Source organism: Desmodus rotundus, chromosome 8 (assembly GCF_022682495.2).
Source record: "Desmodus rotundus isolate HL8 chromosome 8, HLdesRot8A.1, whole genome shotgun sequence".
Lineage (NCBI taxonomy): Eukaryota > Metazoa > Chordata > Mammalia > Chiroptera > Phyllostomidae > Desmodus > Desmodus rotundus.
Window position 1 is genome coordinate 74,122,445 of NC_071394.1, and position 22,701 is coordinate 74,145,145.

The 22,701-nt window shown below is 38.9% G+C and overlaps 1 long non-coding RNA gene across 4 annotated transcripts in view; it reads left to right on the forward strand.

Annotated features, from left to right (window-relative positions):
• LOC139441103 (uncharacterized) overlaps nt 1–22,701 on the forward strand; it is a 302,417-nt gene that overhangs the window by 73,657 nt on the left and 206,059 nt on the right. The window lies entirely within an intron of this gene.

Genomic DNA, 22,701 nt, shown 5'->3' on the forward strand with positions numbered 1-22,701 from the left:
AGCCATGCAGGAGCTTTTTAATTTGAGGTAGTTCCATTTGTTTATTCTTTCCTTTGTATCCTTTTCTGAAAGGGATGTATGGGTGAAAATATTGGTGCGTGGGATGTATGAAATTTTCCTGCCTATGTTCTCCTTAAGACTTTTAACGGTGTCATGACTTATACTTAAGTATTTTATCCAACTTAAGTTTATTTTTGTGTATGGTGTAAGTTGGTGGTCTAGTTTCATTTCTTTGCATGTACCTGTCAAGATGTCCCAAAACCATTTGTTGCAGAGCTATTTTTACTCCATTTTATGCTCCTGCCCCCTTTGTTGAATATTAATTGACCATAGAGACATGAGTTTATTTCTAGATTCTTTATTCTGTTCCATTGACCCATATGTCTGTTCTTATTTCAGTACCAGATTGTTTTGATTACAGTGGCTTTATAATATATTTTAAAATCAGGTATTGTGATTCCTCCTACATTGTTCTTCTTTCTCAAAATTTCTGAGGCTATTCAGGGTCATTTCTTGTTCCATATAAGTTTTCAAAATGTTTGTTCTAGGTCTGTGAAATACATCATTGGTATTTTGGTAGAGATTGCATTGAATCTATAGATTGCTTTAAGTATTATGGACATTTTGATGATGTTAATTCTTCCAATCCATGAACACAGTATGTGTTCCATTTATTTGTGTCTTCCTTAACTTCTTTCTTCAGTGTTGTGTAGTTTTCTGAGTACAGGACTTTTACCTCCTTGGTTAGGTTTATTCCTAGGTAGTTTATTTTTCTTGTGCTATAGTAAATGGAATTTTTTTTACTGATTTCTGTTTCTGATGTTTCAGTGTTGGTGTACAAAAGTGCCTTTGATTTCCGAGTATTGCTTTTGTATCCTTCTATTTTGCTAAATGCACTTATTAGGTCCAGTAGTTTTTTGGTGGTGTCTATAGGATTGTGTATGTACACCATCATGTCACCTGCAAACAATGACAGTTCTACTTCCTCCTTTCCAATTCAGATGCTTTTATTTCTTTTTCTTGTCTGATCACTGTGACTAGGACTTCCAATACAATGTTGAGTAGTAGTGGTGGGAGTGGACACCCTTGTCTTGTTCCTGATTTTAGGAGGAAAGATTTCAGTTTTTGCCCATTGAGTATGATGTTGGCTATAGATTTCTCATATATGGCCTTTATTAAATTGAGGTATGCTCCCTCTACTCCCACTTTGCTGAGTGTTTTTATCATAAGTGGATGCTGTACTTTATCAAATGCTTTTCCATCATCTATTGATATGATCATGTGATTTTTGTCTTTCCTTTTGTTTATATGATGTTCATCTATTTATTTATGAATGTTGTACCATCCTTCAGTCCCTGGGATGAGTTCCACTGGATCATGGTATATGATCTTTTTAATGTATTGCTGGAAATAGTTTGCCAATATTTTGTTGAGGATTTTAGCGTCTGTGTTCATCAGCAAGATTGGCTTGTAGTTTTCTTCTTTGTTGTGTTCTTATCTGGTTTTGAGATGATGCTGGCCTCATAAAAAGAGTTTGAGGGTATTTTCTCTTGGATTTTTTGGAATAGTTTGAGAATGATAGGGGTTAGCTGTTCCTTGAATGTTTTCTAAAATTCTCTTGTGAAACCATTCAGTAGAGGGCTTTTCTATGCCATGTGTTCTTTGGTTATAGCTTCAAGTTCACTAGCTGTTATTGGTTTGTTCAGGCATTCTGATTCTTGATTCAGTTTTGGAAGATTATATTTTTCTAGAAATTTGTCCAATTCATCTAGATTTTCAAATGTTTTGGCACATAGTTGTTCATAGCAATTTCTTACAATCCTTTGCATTTCTGTGGTGTCAATTGTAATTTCTCCTCTTTCATTTCTGATAGTGTTTATTTGGGTCCTCTCTTTTTTTATTGATGAGTCTGTTTAAAGGCTTGTCAAATTTGTTTATCATTTCAAAGAACCAGCTCCTGAAATTATTGATCCTTAGAATTGTGCTTTTAGTCTACATGTCATTTAAATCTGCTATGATTTTGGTTATTTCCTTCCTTCTACTTGCTCTGGCCTTTGTTTACTGTTGTTCCTCCAGTTCTTTTACCTGTAGGGTTAGGCTGTTTATTTGAAAATTTTCAATATTTTTAGGTAGGCCTAAATTGCTATGAACTTCCCTCTCAGGACTGCCTTTGCTGTGTCCCATAAGTTTTCGGTTGTTGTGAGTTCGTTTTCGTTTGTTTCCAGAAACTTTTTGATTTCTTCCTTGATCTCATTCTTAACCCATTCATTGTTTGATAACATGTTATTTAGTCCCCATGAATTTGACTCTTTTTGAGTTTTTTCCTTGAGTTTGGTTCCTAATTTCAATCCATTTATTCTGAGATGCTTGATATGATTTCAATTTTCTTGAATTTGTGGAGGCTTGTTTTGTGTCCTATCTTGTAGTCTATCTTTGAAAATGTTTAATGTGCATTTGAAAAGAAAGTGGATTTTGCTTTTGTGGGGTGAAAGGTTCTGTATATCTCAGTTAAGTCCATTTCATCTAGAGTGTCATTCAGTGCCACTATATCATTGCTGATTTTTTTGTTTGGAAGATCTACCCATTGTTGACAGTTGGGTGTTAAAATCCCCTTCTAGAAATGTGTTGCTGTGTATATCTTTCTTTAAAACCTCTAAGATTTTCCATATATATGTGGGTGTTCCTATGTTGGGTACATATATGTTTATAATGTTTTTTCTTCCTGAAGCATTCTACCCTTGACTGTTATGAAGTATCCTTCTGGGTCTCTTTTTATGGACTTGTTTTGAAATTTATTTTGTCTGATATGAGTATTGCTACCCCACCTTTTTTTTTCCCCCTGTCCATTTGCTTGGAAAATTTGTTTCCAGCACTTCACTTTCAGTCTGTGTAGGTCTTTTGGTTTGAGGTGTGTTTCTTGTAGGTGGCTTATGTGCAGGTCATATCTTTTTATCATTCATCTACCTTATGTCTTTTCATTGGGACATTTAATCCATTTACACTTAAGGTTATTATTGATAGGTACTTATTCATTGCCATTTTACTCCCTCTGTACCTGTGTTCCTCTCTCTCTCACTCTTTTTTCTCATCTTCTTAAAGCAGTCCCTTTAGCATATCTTGCAATACTGGTTTGGTGGAGATATATTCTTTTAGCCTTCTTTGAACTGGAAAACTCCTTATTTCACCTCCCATTTTAATTAAGAGCCTTGCTGGATAGAGTAGTCTTGGTTGCAGGCCTTTGGTTTTCATTACTTGCAATATTTCTTGCCTCTCTCCTCTGGCTTGTTGTGTTTCTATTGAGAAGTCAGCTACTAGCCTTATCGGGACACCCTTGTATGTTGCTTCCTGTTTCTGCCTTTATGCCTTTAAAATTCTCTGTTTGTCTTAGAATTTTCCCATTTGAATTATGGTGTGTCTTGGAGTGGGTCTCTTTGGGTTCCTCTGGATTGGGATCCTCCGTGATTCCTGGACTTGTGTGACTTTTTCTCTCTTCAAGTTGAGGAAATTTTCTATCATTACTTTTTCTTTTTTTAAAAGTTTTTTTCCCCATTATTTATTTATTTTTTGTGACTGCTTTTATTTATTTATTTTCTTTTATAAAAATATATTTTATTGATATGCTATTACAGTTATCCCATTTCCTCCCTTTATTCACCTCTGTCTTGCATGCCCCTCCCACTGGAATTTCCCTCCTTTAGTTCATATACATGAGTCATACATAAGAGATCTTTGGCTTCTACATTTCCTATACTATTCTTAACCTCCCATTCTCTATTTTGTACCTACTATTTATACTTCTTATTCCCTGTACCTTTTCACCCATTCTCCCCTCTTCCCCTCCCCACTGATAATCCTCCATGTGATCTCCATTTTTGTGATTCTGTTCCTGTTCTAGTTGTTTGCTTAGTTTGCTTTTGTTTTTTTTAGGTTCATTTGTTGATAGTTGTGAATTTGTTGTCATTTTACTGTTCATAGTTTTTGATCTTCTTTTCCTTATATAAGTCCCTTTAACATGTTATATAATAAAGGCTTGGTGTGATGAACCCCTTTAACTTGATCTTATCTGGGAAGTAATTTATCTGCCTTTCTATTCTGAATGATACCTTTGCTGGATAGAGTAATCTTGGATGTAGGTCCTTGTCTTTCATGACTTGGGATTCTACTTTTCAGCCTCTTCTTGCCTGCAGGATTTCTTTTGAGAAATCAGTTGATTGTCTTATAGGAAGTCCTTTGTAGGTAATTGTCTCCTTTTCTCTGGCTGCTTTTAAGATTCTCTCCTTACCTTTAATCTTGGTTAATGTAATTATGATGTGCATTGGTGTGTGCTTCCTTAGGTACAACCTCTTTGGGACTCTCTGAGCTTCCAGGACTTCCTGGAAGTCTATTTCCTTTGCCAGATTAGGGAAGTTCTCCTTTATTACTTTGTCAAATAACTTTTCTATTTCTTGCTCTTCCTCTTCTTCTGGCACCCCTATGATTCAGATGTTGGAATGTTTAAAATTGTCCTGGATATTCCTAAGCCTCTCCTCATATTTTTGAATTCTTGTTTCTCTGTTCTATTCTGATCAAATGTTTATTTCTTCCTTTTGTTTGAAACCCTTGATTTGAGTCCTGGTTTCCTTCCCATCACTTTTGGTTCCCTGAGCATTTTCCTTTATTTCACTTTTCATAGCCTTCTTTGTTTCCTTTATTTTGCAACCATACTCAACCAATTCTGTGAGCATCCTGATTACCAGTGTTTTGAACTGTGCATCTGATAGGTTGGCTATCTCTTCATCACTTATTTGTATTTTTTTCTGGAGCTTTGGTCTGTTCCTTCATTGGGGCCTTTTTTTTTTTCAGCTTGGCATGCGTGTTACATAGTAAGGGGTGGAGCCTTAAGTATTGGTCAGGGTGGGGCAAACATCATTGCTGTGTTGAGGCACTATACATTGGGGAGGGGTCTGAGAGGGAACCATGCTGTTTGCTTAGCTCTAAGCTGGCTTTCAGTGACTTCCTCCACTGCCCACAAGCAAATTGGGCCCTTCTGGTGCTGATTCCCAGGTCGGTGGGTTTGTTTAATTCTAGAACCCTGTGTGTCTCTCCAATGAACTCTCCTGTGAGGTTGGGAGTTTCTCCACCTGCCCCCCCGCCCCCCGCCAACCCCCACAGGTTTTTTTCAGTTGGAAGTTTTGTTGCTTTATTTCCTGGTGCTGGAACCCTGGGCTGTGCTTTCTCTCTCACTCCCCTGTTGTTCTTACTAGTTTATCCACACACAAATGTGGGATGGCACACTCTGATAGCCTCCACCTCACCTGGTCCACCAGCCACCACCTTGTTGTAAGTCATTTCTGCCCCAGCTGCCCATCTCTGCCACTCCTACCAGTCTGGATGAATGTTTCTTCTTTAACTCCTTGGTTGTTGGACTTCCATACAGTTTGACTTTCTGGCAGTTCTGGTTGTTTTTTGTTTTTAAATTTGTTGGCCTTCTTTTGGTTGTAGGAAGAGGCACAGTGTATCTACCTATGCCTCCATCTTGTCTGGAAGTCCACACAGAACTGTATCATTACTTTTTCAAACAGGTTTTGTATCCCTTGCTCCTCTTCTTCTTCTGGTATCCCTATTATATGGATATTGTTATGTTTCATGTTGTCCCGAAGCTCCCCGAATCCCTCTTTCTTCTTTTTGAGTCCTTTTTGTTTTCTTGCTGTGTGTGGGAGTTTTTTTCTACCTTGTCCTCCAGCTCACTGCTTTGATCATCTGCTTCATCTAGCCTTCTTTTATTCCTTCATCTGTTTTCTTCAATTCAGAAATTGTATACTTCATTTCATCTTGTCTCTTATTGATAGTTTCTATGTCCTTTTCATGCTATTGTAGTCTGCAGTAAGTTCCTTGGCTTCCTTGTAGTTCTTCATAATTCTCATTGAGCTCATTGAGCTTCCTTATAACCATTGTTCTGTACTCAATGTCTGATAGTTTATTTGTCTCTATTTCTTTTTGGGGATTCCTCTTTTTGTTTTGATTGGGTTTTTTTCTTTGTTTTCCCTTTTTAGCAGAGATTTTTCTTGTTTGTTTCTGCTTCTTAAGTTGATCTGCTTTGACTCTCTGTCTTTGTGGTATAAACTTCTATGCTAAGCAACATACGGGATTTGGTGGTGCAGTCTCCTTGATCCCCTGGACTTGATGCTCCTGGGAGGCCCTTTATGCCGTTTATGTTGGCTCTCTGGATATATTTGGGTTTTGATTATTGTTGGCTCATTCTTTAGTGTTTCCTTACTTCCAACTAGCTTACCGAGGGTCACTCCACCCACCACATCTTCTATGCTGTTGTGCAAGTGCTGGCAGAATAAACCACACAGCCCAGGAAACAAACCCACACCCACAAAAATAACTCCCACCCACTATCCCACTATTGACAGCAAATGAACTGTTATTAATAAGGGTGTATTCAGATGAAGTCTATTATAAATAAGGAGAGGCGAATATGAGGTGACTAGCTGAAAGAACAATGATTTTAGTAGGTAGAGGGAGGAGCACTAATAAGAGTTGGGAGATAGAGCAGTGTGAAAAGAGAAAGTAAAATTTACATCATGAATAAGAAAGGGAATGAAGAAATGGACTGGAGTATGACAAGGGAAGCATATAGTGTTAGGTTTAAAAATAAATCAAAATAAAGTAAAATAAAGTGAGAGAGAGAAAAAAAATGAGGGAAAAATGTAAATAAAAAATAAAAATACAGCAGCCCAATTGGAGAGAAAGATCTACCACAACACTATCAACAACAAATGAACCAAAAGTAATATAGGTGAGATGGGAATAAGAGAGAGAGAGAGAGAGAGAGAGAAAGAAAGAAAGAAAGAAAGAAAGAAAGAAAGAAAGAAAGAAAGAAAGAAAGAAAGAAGGAAAGAAAAGCTTAAGAGATATCTAGAGGTAAGGGACATGATTTTGACATGATAGAGTGAGAAACAAAAACCAGGCTACAACAGGGAAAAATTAAAATTTGAACCTAAAACAATGGGCAGTATGAAGACAGAATGGCATAGGAGAAGGGAGTGGTAAAATTTGAGATTTGAAATAAAAATATAATGAAGATCTAGAGATAAAATTGAGAAAATGCAACAACAACTACCCTATCTACAACCAATGAGTGAAGACTAATAAAGTTGTAGAGAGAACACAGGTATTTTAAGATCAGGAATAAGAATGTGAGATGACCATTGATGAGAAAATTTGTTTTGAGTGGTTGAACAGGGGAGAAATAGTGAGAGTGCAGAATGAAAATGTTGTAGCAATAGAGAAAACAAAATTTAAGACAAAAATAATAAGAGGAAAGAAGGAGGTAAAATAGGGTAAGAGGAGGGAGTAGCAAATTATGAGAATTGAAATCAACTATATTATAAGTTCTAGTGATTTAGTATACACAAACTTTAAGAACAAGAAATGAATGTTTAAAAACTATACAGGAAAGAAAGTATCACAAATCATCGAGAATTCCATGGTAGATTTCATCTCGGTAGCATCTTGTATTTACCACTGTTTTTTCTTACTGGATCTGCCTCTGGTGATGTCAGATGGTTTGCTAGTCTGGTCTTAGGCAGCCTCTTTGAGACTACCAGGGATCTACTGTCTGTGGCTGAGTCCTTCATTTGATAATCTAGTCACTCTGCAATCAGCAGTCAGGCTTAAACTCCACAGGGTGGAGCAGAGTAACTCCTGGGGGGTGACTATTGCTTCCCCTATGGCTGATGCCACTGTGAGGGGAGTGGTCAGCCTGAGCAAGATGACTCCTGCAGTAGAAGGGATGACTCAGCACTGGGATCCCAGCAGCTCCACTCTCAATTCTCTCACCAAACCCACTGTTCCCAGTCTCTTATTCAGTGTCACTAGTCCGCTCAGCACACATCCCTTTGCCACAGCCCAGGATAAGTGGCTGCATATGAAAATTTATGCATTGGCCCTTTAAATGTCTATCTCTGCCTCCAGCTATCCATCTCTGGCAGAGAGAAACCCTGTGGCTTCACAGCTGGATGTTATTTGTATACTTTTTGGGCTCTGATGCTGTAGGCTGGGGAGCCCAGGTTGGGGTTTAGAATCTACTCTTCTCAGGAGGATCCCTCCAGTTACTGAAATAACCCTCCAGCATTTCCGCTGCCACCCATGGGAGCCCAGCTAGCCCTCTCATGTCTCCTCCACACTCCATACCAGTCACATCATGGTGAAGTGTTTCTTCTGTCTGTCTGTGGTTAAAAGGCTTCTCCCACTATTGTTCAGTTATTTATTCTGGATGATTTCTCCACAATTTAGATGTAATTCCAGAGTGGTCCTGGTAGGAGTTTTGTGTAATTTCCACTCACTACTCTGCCATATGTTGGATATCTGCTTTCTTTAACATAAATGGCATTGATAAACATGCCCAAGAGTCCAGAGATGGTATTTGTAAGAAATGGGAAAATACAATAGACTTTGTTTTTTTATTTTTACTTTTTTGCTTTAAAATTATATTTTATTGATTATGCTATTACAGTTGTCCTGATTTTCTCCTCCCTTTGCCCCCCTCCTCCACCCAGGACCCCCCACTCCCTCAGGTAATTGCCCCACCATGGTTTTCATATCCATGGATCATGCATATGAGTTGTTTGGTCACTCCATTTCTTATACTGTATTTTACATACCCAAGGCTATTCTGTAACTACTTATTTGTACTACTTATTTCCTTACCTCTTCAGCCATTCCCCCACACTTCCCTCCCATCTGACAACCATCAAAACACCCTCTGTATCCATGATTCTGTCTCTGTTCTTCTTATTTGCTTAGTTTGTTTTTTTATATTTGATTGTTGATAGATTTGTATTATTCATGGTTTTGATCTTTTTTTTTCTTAAATAAGGGGACTGCGTTTGCGCTCTCCCCTGGAAAAAAAGATTAAGTAAGTCCCTTTAACATTTCATATAGTAATGGTTTGGTGATGATGAACTCCTTTAGTTTTTTCTTGTCTGGGAAGCTCTTTAGCTGCCTTTCAATTCTAAATGATATTTTTGCTGGGTAGAGCAATCTTGGTGTAGATCCCTGCTTTTCATGACTTTGAATGTTTCTTGCCAATCCTTTCTAGCCTGCAAAGTTGCTTTTGAGAAGTTGGCTGACAGTCTTATAGGGAATCCCCTGTAGCTAATTAACTTATTTTTTCTTGCTGTTTTTAAGATTCTCTCTTTATCTTTAACTTCTGATGTTTTAATCATGATGTGTCTTGGAGTGGGCCTCTGTGCATCCATCTTGTTTGGGACTTTCTGTGCTTCTTGGACTTGCATGTCTATTTGCTTTACTAAATTAGGGAAGTTTTCGTTCATTATTTTTTCAAATAGATTTCCACTTTCTTGCTCTTTCTCTTCCCCTTCTGGCACCCCTATGATGCGAGTGTTGGACCTGTTGCAGAGATTGCTTATACTATCCTCATTTTTTTCTATTCTTTTTTCTTGTTGTTGTTCAGATTGGTTGTTTTTTGCTTCCTTATGTTCCATATTGTTGCTTTGATTCTCATCTTTATCCACTCTACTGTTGCTTCCCTATAAATTGTTCTTTATTTAAATTAGTGTATCCTTTGTTTCTGATCCTTTTTATGCTGTTGAGGTCCTCACTAAGTTCCTTGAGCATCCTTATAACCATGTTTTGAACTGTGCATCTGATAGATTGCTTACTTTATTTTGTTTAGTTTTTTCTGGAGTTTTGATCTGTTCTTTCATTTGGGTCATGTTTCTTTTTGTCTCTTCATTTTGGTAGCCTCCCGGTGTTTGTTTCTATGTAGTAGATGGAGCTGCTTTGACTCCATGTCTTGGTAGTGTAGTCTAATGTAAGGGATCTTCAAGGCAGGTCAAACAGTGCTAGCCAGGTTGATGGAGTGTTAGATATGGCACCAGCTTGCAACTTCTGTGGAGGGGAGGGTTTAGAAAAGGGACAATGGCCTCTGCTCACCTCGATGAGAAACACTTCAGTCTCTCTCTGTATACCACAGGTGCCTTTCAAACTACTACCTCAGTGCTCGAACCCACAGGGAGTAGGTGAGTCCATGTGCATTTTCTTTAAGAGGAATTGCTCAGGGCTCCAGCAGGTTCCTCCACTGACTCAATCCCCACTGGTTTTTACAGCCAGAAATTGTGCGGACTTATCTTCCTGGCACTGTAACCCTGGGCTGGGGAGCCAGGTGTGGGTCTGGGACCCCTTGCTCCTGAGATATCCCTCCCAAATTTTTATTCACCCCACATTGGTGAGGGACCAGCCCATTCCACTTCTGTGCTCCTCCTACCAGTCTGGATGGATGTGGTTTCTTTAATTCCATAGTTGTCAGACTTCCATTCAACTCAATTTCTGATGGTTCTGAGTGATGAGTGTTCTATATTTTAGTTGTAATTTTGATGTGGTTGTGTGAAGAGGCAAGCCATGTGTGCCTATACCACCACTATGACCAGAAGTCTTCTTTGTTGGTTTTAAAATTCTACTTGACATGTAATTGGTTGGAAGACTCCATGGACTTGTGTAGCCTCAAGCCATAGATAAGGTGAAGGGGCCAATTAGTAAGTTAGTTTCTTTTAATGGAAGCCAGGGTTAACTCATTTCCTCAAGTAGCAATTTGACCTTTATTCATTTTTTCTTTTTCTTTTCCATATAACCAGAATTATTTCCCCACAAGAGGGCAGCAAATGTAAGGAAGTGGAAAGACACTGGCAATTTCAGAACCTTGAGTCAGGTGCAATTAATTGTTTAGGGATCTCTATGAGTGCTTCATCCAATGTAGGTATGATGAATTTTGGGCACAAAGTACCCCACATGTTTGAGAATTATCCCAGGGAATATTTGGACACTTCAAATTATTTAAATTTCCTTCTTTGGAAACAGAATCATAGCTACTCTTTTGATGTGGCTGAGAGAGTCAAGTACTTGGGTGTTGCAGTTTACAAGTTCATTTAAGTTGTTCCAGTTCCCAGAGAGTGTGTTTCAATTCCACTGAATGCCATAGTGCCTAGCTGCTATTTAATATATCTATTTTGGTGTAAAATCTCCTGTTTAATATATATTCTGTCCAGGTGTAAAGGCCCTTTAAAACAGGAGACACTTGGAAATGAGACAGTATTAGGGGTGTCTTTTGTCTTCTCTGGGCTATGCTGGAAGTAGAAGAGTTGTCTTGGGCTACACATTAAATACCCAAACACTGATGAACAAAAAAAAGGATTTAAGTAAATTTACGATGTTGTGTTAGGCCACATTCATAGCTATCCTGGTGGCATGTGGCTTGCAGGCCACGGGTTGCATACCCCTGAGTGGAATCAAGCATTGGGCTCTGGAGACAAACATAATCCTGGTTGTGTGACCCTGTTTTGGCCACTTAACCTATCTGACCCTGCTTCATCTGTAAAAATGCATCTCCTTATTGCACTGTGCCTTCTCCTTTTGAGAATCTCTGTGCTGTTTGTATACGGGTTCTGTTGTTGAAATTCATGGAAGTTTAGGTTTTATATTTTCTCTATGATAAATGGTAATGCAAAATATGAATGTTGTGATTGTGTGTTTTGGTCTATTGTGTTATTTATAACTTAGGATAAATTATTTGAAGAGTAGTTTTGTATTCAACTTTGGGCCCATGTCTCTATCACTTTTAGTGGCTGAAATTTTGTAGAAATCCTGCAACTACTTTTGATTGGAATGATTATTATTATCCTTACTTTTCCATAAGAAACCTCAATTTCTTTCAAAGATAAAAATTGGGTGGGGAATATAATTGCTAATACAGCTTTTTGTGAGGGTTAAATGTGATGTATTATTTGTGAAAACGTCAAATAATAAAGCTGAATGTGTAAGCTGCTATTTTTACTTTGCAGACCAAAATGAATTGTACTGTTGCAGGTTGTTTTGAAAAATTATTTGCCTGTATTGACTGAGCTCTGACACCAGGGGGAAGGCAAGGTTTAGAAGAGATAAAGAGCAAGAATCAGGACCCCAGTCCATTGCATGGTGTCAAGAAGAATTATGAGAGCCACATATGTAATTTTAAATGTTCTTTAAGCAATTAAAAAGTAAAAAGAAACAGGTGAAGTTAATTTTACTAATATATTTTATTTAACCTAATCCAAAATATTTCAACATGTGGCACATGTGGCTAGAGGCTACAACACAAGCTAACAAATTGGGTTGTAGCATTCCTTTCTGAAAGATTAGATTTATGAGTAAAGATTAGATTTATTGACTCATGGGTCAGTTGTAGGGTGCAATGTTTTATATCCCTTTATTTAATTTTATTTTATGTTTCATTTACTTTTTACCCCTTAAATACTACTTCTAAATTTAAGGAAAGTGCCAAGTAAGTGGAGTTTGTAATCCCAAGTCATAAAGAATGGGGAAGAATGTTGTTTCCTAATAACAGTTGTGATTATTTTTTGCAAGATCATATTTTTAGAGAAGAATGGAAAAATAACTTGAAAGTGTATGTGTATGTGTATGTGTGTCAGTGATGATGTCAGACATTAAGTCTTAAAATTAGTCCCTAGAACTCTTATTTTGACCTTTAATGGGCATTTACCCACTGGAATGAAATCCAATGGTACAGTATTAAGTGGTTTCTCCTATCATTGTCCCTGTGTTCCTCCCTCCTGCCTCACCCCCCAGTAAATGGTTACTTCATTAACTGTGTGGATACATTCTTGGTAAGCAGTCCCAGAGAAAGATCCTCTATTTTTTTTTAAATAAAAAAAGGATTGTAGGTTGATCATAAAACCTGTGTTTTGGTGGTGATTGAAAAGGGCGTCTGCATGATGATGATTCCTGGAGTCCTCTCCCAGGAGCTTTGGCACTAAAAGCTGGAGGTCCCATGCAGCTCTATTGCATTTGAATCTGACGGGGTAGAGTCCTGGCATCTGTGTGCAACAGCTGCACTGGGGATTATTCAGGTCTGCAGCCAAGACCAGAACCACGGATTCAGAAGATGGAGAAGTCAGAAGTTTGACTCTAGCTCTTGTCAAACTGCTGTTGGTCCAGGTGCTGCTGTGTTTCCACACTGGTCTCCCTGAGCTGCAGCCAGGCTTCAGAGAGGTGCCTTCTCCCCCATGAAGGTGGCCTCCATTGACTCCTCTTTGGAAGGACTATGAAAATATGTACTCATTTTGTCCTGATCCGGCCATTCCCAGATGCTAAAAGCCTCCCATGAGAGGAATTCCATTGGCCTCCCTTGTCCCTATAATTATTTTCTCTGGACCATCTTGATGGATTCATGATAATCTCCATGTTTAATGAGAAGGAGAAGGAAACATTATTTGAGATGTTAATACTCAGCTTCTCTTCTTGGGTGCAAGTTCAAGTCCCTGTGCTGTGAGTTTGGTCAGCTTTGCAGAGTGTCTGACAAGTGGGTGTGCTTTATGGCCATTTTAATGGGAAGAAAGGGTTGTTGCACTGGAGAGAATGAAGAGTCTCAGCTCCTTGAATGAGCCTGTGAGCTGTCCTGCTTGGCAAGCTGGCTTTTCCTCCTGACACTTGAGTCTTTCAGGCAGAACAGGCCTTTGAAGAGTTCTCTGGATAGTTAGGAAAACAGCTTCCCCTTATACTTAAGAAGAAAGTTCCTCACTGCCTGACATTGAAATTAAGAACATTGTAACAATAGCCAGAGGGGAGTGGGGAGGGGATAGTGGGGAGAGGGGTCTATAGGAGCTACTATAAAGGACACAAGGACAAAATCAAGGGGGAGGGTAGAGGTGGCAGAGGGAGGTGTGACTGGCTGGGGTGGGGTGGAGGGAAGGGGAGAAAATGCAGACAATTGTAACTGAATAAAAATAAATAAATTAATAAAAAAATAAAAATAAAAAAACACCCCCCCCCATCGGGGGGCTTTGACGCAGCACCCCCCCCCCCCCGCCCACCACGGATGAAGAAAAAGACTACCAAGACCTGATCTGCTTGGGGAGGAAAGGTGGCCGCTTCTCTCAAAGGAGAAGGGCCCAGAGCCTTTCTCTCCAGAGGCTTTTATTAGGTTCATTCGCATAGGAATACAGATAAAGCTCATCAATCATTGTCAGCCAGTAAGGGTTAAACAATACATGATTTACAGAGAACTTTAAGGGCTTATTCTGAGTTACAGCCAATTAGTTAGAGGGCTATAAAACTTTAGGTGACAGACTCATCTCAGGTCTGGACCCTTATCTCTTAAGCTGAGGGTACAAATTAAGTAGGTTTCACAGGAATGTATGTATATTTCTTAGGCCTGATTCCCCAGGGAATCCGCCCCTCCCAGCACAGGACTGCACTGCCCTCTGTTATTGCTTCAGGCTTAAATCAGTCAAGGGAAGTAAGGCAGCCAAAAGATTAGGAGACTTCTTGCAGACAGAATGAGGACTCAGGCTATTTCAAAGCCGAGGGGCGAGGGTCCATCACCCCCTTTTTCCAGAGCCCCCCGAGTCCTTCCCTGCGAGTTTATTCCTGGTGACCAGAACCTGTCTTAGGTTGATCCTCCCTTGAGGATTCTTACCCGTCATTGGCTAACTGGCCAAGCTCAGGGCCAAGCAGGGTGAAGTGGGCAGAGGTGGCACACCTGCCAGGGAGATAAGCTTTGTCTCCTTAGTGGCTTATGGTCCCAACTCTGACTCAGCCTTAACCATGGGGGGTTACAGCCTCTGAAACCAGGCAGGGCGGTTCCCAAACCCCCCTCCCCCCAAAAAAAAGAAGAAAGTTCTTCTTCTTTCAAGCCTTACACTTAAACTCACCTAAACAAAGCCTACAGTTTGGGGTTTAATATCTCATTGGCATGTCAGTGCTATACAAGGAAATCAGACCCTTCTGTGTCCCATGTAAGAAAAGTAAAATCATTGGTGAAATGAGTCAGGAGGGGTCAAGGTGAGTCAGGAAGAAAAATGAGGTTTTGTGTTGTTCTACGTGTTGCTTGGATATTTGTAATATTTTGGCTTATAGAGTTGTCTCAGAATAGCACACTGGAAATAATATTATTGAAGCGGCATTCAAAAACCCATTAATAAGGATTAATTAATTGTGTGAAGGCTGTATGCAAGAGTTAAAAACAATTCGACTCCTAATTACCGTGTGCTATCTATGCTTATATTTTAGGGACTATCTGATATCAGATAAAAACTATAACCAATTTATACTGAGTTAGGAGGGCCCATCGGTGGTGGGCATATCTAGCTGGGCTACCTCTTCCTATCACCTAGTGGTTGTGGAGAGAGTAACGGGACCCCAGATTCAGCAGGGGAAACAAGAGAGAACTTTGTTTCAGGAAAAAACAATATGAGCATGAAGTGAAATAAGTGAATCAGTCCACAGTGTTTTTAGGAGCAGCTTGTTTTTCTGTACTTTGTCATTCACTTTGTATAGAGACCTGCAAAGGGGCTGGAAATTAGTATCAGCAAGCAGGGGGCCTGGAACACCTTGAACCTGACTGTGAACCAAGGCATACAAAGTTAAGGTGTGTGGCTTCTCCCCTATATCAAACACAGGTATAGACTTTGTTATTTGGAAAGCATTTGCAAGGGATGGAAGAAGTCATTTCTTTCAAGAGGAGCTTTGCAACCTGGTTGGATTTGAGCCAGACAAGTGCTGTTTTCTCCAAGATGTCCCATGGACCAGTGGCAGGCAGTGATTTCTTTTTTTTTTTTTAAATTTTTATTGTTATTCAATTACAGTTGTATGCCTTTTCTCCCCATCCCTCCACTCCACCCCTAATTGGGAATATTGCATGTGTTTGACCTGTTGCTGGTCAGTCACATCTGATAGTGAACAATGACCATATATATGTAAAGTGAAAAAGCAGCATTTATGGTTTTTCTATTTAGTGTACCTTTAGGGCATTATCTAGAAATCTGATACACCGAGGATGGCTAGGTCAGCATTTGGGTCTTCAGGTGTGTGAGTGTATGTGTTTGTGTATGCCAATCTTTTCCTGAAGAAAAGTCACAGTGTGATCTCTCTGGAAGGGAGCAGAAAGCTCATCAGTCTGCCTCTTCTACCCTATGTTGTGCTTATCTTCCATCCAAGTACTGACTAGGTCCTACCCTGCTTAGCTTCCGAGGTCAGATGGGATCGGTCACGTTCAGTGCGGTATGTCTGTAGACTGTTGTGCTCATCTTGAATCTGTTTTCCAGCGAGTCTGGCTCTCAACTCAGGTGTGTGACACAATAGAGCCTGGATTGTTTCCTAAATTGCTGCAACCTTAATTTGAACACTATTAATTTTAGAATTTGTGATGATCCTGAAATGATAGGGCTTTTACCCATGTGCTGTCTATGAAAAGAGATTTGCTTTGAAAAACAGTATAAATATATTTGTCTAGGACCTATTTAAGTTAAAAAACTGTCAAGTGCTTTGGAAGCATTTATTTAACATGAAACTGAAATACTTGTGCCTTTGCTCTGTCGAGTCCTAGCTGTGCGAGTTACTAAGTAACAAAGTTATTCAATCTCTCTGAACCTCAGTCTCACTTTCCTGGAAACTGGTGTAGCAACATCACCTATCTGAAAGTGTTTTTGTGAGATTTAAATTAAATAGTTCATATGAAGAGTTTGATATTATGTTTGGAACTTAATGCATTGATTTTTATTTTTTAAAATGGTATAATTAACATGTAGTAAACTGTATGTTTTTAAAAGTGTGAAATTTGATGTTTAACATATATGTAGATATATACATATATATTATAGAACTCCATGAAACCATCTCTAGATAAAAATAATGAATATAGCCATCACTCCTGAAAATTTCCTGTGCCCCTTTGTATCAGTCCCTATTGCCCCTTCCCCTCCCATCTGCAGGTAACCACAGATCTTTCTGTCATTATAAATGAGTTTGCATTTTCTAGAATTGTGTTTAAGTGGAATAATACAGTATGTATTTTTTTGTTTGATTCCTTTCCACATAATTGTTTTGTGTGTATCTATGGTATTTGTGTGTATCAATAGCTCATTTCTTTTCATTGCTGAGTAACATTCCATCATATGCGACATTGTTTATCCATTCAACTGTTGATAGGCATTTGGCATGTTTCTAGTTTGGGGTATTACAAATAGAGCTGTTATGGACATTTTGCACAAGTGCTTATGTGGGCATATGCTTTCATTTCTCTTAAGTAAAATTCCTAGGGAGCAGAATGGCTGATTCCTATGGTAGGTGTATGTTAGGCTTTTTAAGAAACTTGTCAAACTGTTTTTCCAGAGTGGTTACACCAACTCACACTCCCACCAGCTATGTATGAGTCCCAGTCCTTCACATTCTTCCCAGCACTTGGTATGATCTGTATCTTTAATTCTAGCCATTTCAATAGATGAATAGTGATATCATATGGTGGTTTTAATTTGCATTTCCCTAATTACTGATGACATTGTACATCTTTTTGTTTGTTTTTCTGTATGCCTCTATTGAAGTGTCTATTCAAATTATTTGACAACTTTTTACAAGTTATTTTCTTAATACTGAGTTTTGAGTTTTTAAACATATTATTGATACAATTCCTTTATTAGATAAATGAATTGCAAATATTTTCTCCCAGTCTGTTTATTCTCTTAACAGTGTCTTTTGAAGAGCAGAAGTTTTTTGTTATGATGAAGTCCACTATACTAATTTATTCTTTTATGTATTGTGCTTTAGATGTCTTAGAACTATTTGCTCCTAACCTGAGGTTACAAGGTTGTTTTCTATGAAATGTTTTAGTTTTAGGCTTTATATTTAGGTCTATGATTCATTTTTAGTTAATTCTTGTGTATGATGGACTTAATGCATTTTTAGTAGGTGAAAAACATATTGCTCATTGTAAATTCACCTTTTGTTACCTAGGTGAAGCTGCTGAGAGTACTTGAAAATAACAAAATGATACATTTAATTTTAAATAACTTAGGTATTTTGATAAGCCAGACTGATAGTCTCACATTAGTATTAATTAGTGAGTTAGCAAAGGTGTGCAATGATTTAAAAAATACTCCTTTTGAGATAAGAATATTTTAAACAGATCATATCTGTGCATCCTTGAACAATGAGAAGAATGCCAACCTGGAAGCCAGGAGGCCAGTTTCCCTCCAGGCTTAGACAATAACTAGTTGTGTAGACCATGACAGATTGCTATGATGAATTGTCTGATCTTTTGGCCTCAGTTTATATGGCAGTAAAACATAGAATATTAGATGAGTTTTTAAGTTCACAATGTGTAAATCTGCCCATAAGGGGTGGATAGATTCCTATGGGTCCTTTTATCCATTTTGGTATCAGTAATTGACTAGATTGTCCTTCCTCTGTAGATGTCTCCTTTTTCAGGAGTGTGCTGATGAATTTTGATGGTGAAAATATAAATTAACTTTAAAGGGCTTTGACTTCCTATTAATTCTGTGCCACATATGCATTTTTGTAATCAAAAAGTACAATGGTATAACCACTGTCTGATTGCAAATATATTGTGAATTCTATTCTTACCACTAAAATGTCTTCTTACTCATGTTAGCTGGGGAACCTCCAGCTAGGTATTCTTCTGCGAAGATCTGGTCAGGCTTTGAGGTCTAGTTGTGACTAGTGAGTTTCAGCATTGCTCAGATGCCAGTTTGTTCAGATGGTTCCCCCCCAAGGTGACTAATTGACTAACCTCTGCTCTGTGGCTCCTACAGTATCCCTTACTCTGCTCTGTCCATGCCACTGATGGCTCTGTAGGGGCAGAGTGGTAGACAGTGATGAATGTAACTATTAGGATATATTTGTAAATTGGGCCCTCCTGAAGGATAGAGTTAAAATCTCTATGAGTGTCCTGTAATATGTGCTAGCTTGGAAACCCTCAGGAAAATGTTACTAAACAGGTTAATTAAGGTAAAAAGAAACATCTTTGTAAAGACTGTCTTGTGATCCATAAGCTGCTGTACACCTATTTTTAGTAACAGCTACATGTCTACATATACACATGCACACTTCCTAAGTGATATTTACAAATTGCTTGTGTTCTTAAGTTAGACTATTTTAATATAACTGATTTCCCTTAAAATTTTTAAAATCTTATTTTATGCATTTATAATACGTTTTGAGAGGAAGTTTGTAGATTTCACCATGGCATGAAAAAGATGAACATTTGCTGTGTCGACAACTACACCTTAGCTTACCTACCGTTAACAAGTCCTCTAACTTGCCAAGAGTAGCTGGTAGCCTGGACATCTATCTAGTAGCATCATCACAGAGCTGTTTCCCTATAGGGAAGTTATTGGACTCTCAGTGGGCAGCTCCTCAGGTGTCAACAAACATAAGCTAATGCTCTGGGCAGCTGGGAAAGGGAACAGAGGAAAAGCTGGTCAGCAACAGGCAAAGGTAGAATTAGTTGCATCATATTGCAGTGTTGGGACATGGAGTTTATGTGTAACCAATCTGGGGGGCATGAGTGATGTTTTGGTTGCAGTATCCCCCAATGAGATGCCCAATAAACACTCTCCATTCCTCACATTTGTCTTCTCAATCTGCCCTTCCAGCACATGGAAATTAGATATCAGGTCACAGATGCCTTGAATTTTGGGTGAATCCTGCCCCTTTGGGGAGAGAGGAGTAAGTGAATACTTGGAAACTTCCATGTATGGTATCTTCATGGAAAGTGTGCAGCTGATCCTAGAGGAGGTAGAATGAGTCTCCCCCATGACAGGTTCCAGCCACATGTCCTCTCTCCTGGTCTTGTGGTGGAGCCCATGTGTTGGTTTCTCACTGCTGGGTACACATGTCTTTTGTACCATTTATTGTTGAGTAAGAACACAATTTGTGTCTGTTTGTCTTTCTTTCAAGGTGAGGGTTCCTAAAGGTGGGCACAGGTGTCTTATTTCTGTTTCATAATGACCTGAGTGCAATATGATTACAAAGTATATAACTAACTGAATGACTGAATATTGATATAATAGACTATTTTCTCTCCTAATATAAAATTTCCCAGGGTCTTTCACCTTGGATTTTCATGATATGGGCAGGGGGCTAGATTTTCCCACATTTGTTCCTGATAGTGAAGAACAAACTACCAAGATGCTGGTTGCTGTGGTGTATTCCACAATGAACGCCCACCATGAGGGACTATTTCTGAGGAATGGATATGTAGGTTGATCCAGCCCTCCACTATCCCAAAACTAAAACGAAGCAAACAACAACATAAATGCATTGGTGATGATCCATGACAATGTTCCTGTATGGACCTGGACAGGAATTTCTCTGGGATGTGTGATGGGTGGTGGGTGGGTCATGTGGGAAGGGGATGCATATATAACATTACAAACACTGCCAGTGGCCAGCTGTAGTGGCCTTCCTCCTTTACAGTCCCAGGAGCTATGTGAAATGACTTATTTGAAAGGAAGGAATTTGGGAATTTGAGAGTTCTGGCCAAGATGGAGTTGTAGGTAGAAATGCTTCATTTTCTCGCACAAGCCAAAGAAGGATAACAGCCAATCCAAATACAGCAAACAACCAGAAGTGCCAGAAAATCAAACTGCATAGAACTCTGACAACCAAGGAGTTAAAGAAACATTCACCCAGACTGGTAGGAAGGTGGAGATGGGCAACTGAGCAGAGAGGATGTGCAGCGAGGTGGCAGACCAGGCAGGCCTGGCCAGATGGGAAACTAAAGACTTAAAACTAGCTGTAAACTACTGCAGGGGTTGCCATGGTGGGAGAAACTTCCAATCTCACATGAGAGAGTTCATTGGAAAGTGGGGCTAGAGCCAAACCAGGGAGCCAATTGTTCCCTCTCTGACACCTCCCCCACAGACAGCAACACAAAGCAGCAAAGAGGGTTGCCCCATCCAGGTGAATGCCTAAGGGCCTGCCCCCTGCAACATAACAGGTGCACTGATACAAAAAAGTATGGTCCAAATGAAAGAACAGATCAAAACCCCAGAAAAAGAGCTAAGCGGCGAGGAGATAGTGAACCTTTGTGGTGCAGGGTTCAAAACATTGGTAATCAGGATGTTCACAGAACTCAATGAGCTTGGTCACAAAATGATGGAACAAATGAAGGCTACTCAAAGTGAAATAAACCAAAATATACAGGAAATCAACAGTGAAGGGAAGGAAACTGGGACTCAAATCAATGATTTGGAACAAAAGGAAGAAATAAACATCCAACTGGAACAGAATGAAGAAACGGGAATTCAAAAAAATGAGGAGAGGCTTAGGAAACCCTGGGACAACTTTAAACATTCCAACATCTGAATCATAGGGGTGCCCGAAGGAGACAAACAAGAGCAAGAAATTGAAAACTTATTGAACAAATAATGAAGGAGAACTTCCCCAATCTGGTGAAGGAAATAGATGCCCAGGAAGTCATGGAAGCCCAGAGAGTCCCAAAGAAGTTGGACCCAAAGAGGAACATACCAAAGCACATCATCATTATGTTACCAAGATTAAAGATAAGGAGAGAATCTTAAAAGCAGCAAGAGGAAAGGAGAGAGTTACCTACAAAGAGTGCCCATAAGACTGTCAGCTGATTTCTCAAAAGAAACCTTACAGGCAAGAAGGGGCTGGAAAGAAGTATTTGAAGTCATGAAAGGCAAGGACCTACACCCAAGATTACTCTATCCAGCAAAGCTAAAATGACAACAAACTCACAACTATCAACAACTGAACCTAAATAAATGAAAACAAAAACTAAGCAAACAACTAGAAATGGACATCACATGGAGGGTTTTCAGTGGGGAGGGAGAGAGAAAGAATTGGGGGGAGGCAAGTACAGGGAATAAGAAGCATAACTGGAAGGCATAAAATAGATGGGGAGAGGTTAAGAATGGTATAGGAAACAGGGAAGTCAAACAACTTATATATACAACACATGGATGTGAACTAAGGGGGTGAATGCTGGAGGTTTGGGGGGTGCATGGTGGAGAGGAGATAAAGAGGAGAAATTGGGAAAACTGTAATAGCATAATCAATAAAATATACCTAAAAATAAAGGAAGGAATTTGAAGGAAAAGATTTTGGAAAATAATTTCTGTGCTTTGATTAATTACTGTGTGTGATTAGCATATCTGATTAGGGCAATAAGTGCTAAATAAATGCCTGTGGACTTGAACTATCTTTTAGAAAATTCTTGGCAACCACAGGATTCAAGATTCTATGCACATATTAGGAATACAATTTTCATTTTGTCGTATCTAAGAAAACCTGATGCTAGGAGTGCCTAAAATGTGGGTATTGGCACTCACAATTGAAATATTTGATTCTCCTTTTGTTACAGGTGTTCACACTGATTGGTGAGCTCTCCTGCCAAAGCTATACTGGGCCACCATTGTGGGGCTGCTTTCAATGCTCTATGCAAGGCAATCAAGAGTTGATGTAGGGTTGGGAAGTTCTCGACTGAAATTATTTTCATTATTTCCTAAGTCTCAGTCCATTAACCAACTTGGTGAAAAGGCCAGGAAGAGAAATGGCATTCTCAAAATATTATTAGCATTTTGCAGTGAATGCTAACTACAGTACATTTATAGCTGATTAAGTTTTCTCTCTCTGTTTCATTATGGATTATGACAGGGATTTTGAGACTCAATTCTATTAAATAATAAATAGAACCAGCAAGGTCATTTTCTTCCTGACCAAAGGAAAATTTTGCAGGAAGAAGAAATGAATTGAAAGAGAGGTTTAGTTAAATCTCTCAGGGGGAGTAAGGGATTCAGTTTTTTCAGAATCAAACAGAATCAAACAAATATCAGACATTTGTAATGGAATGTGAATATTACCAATTCCTTATTGCTA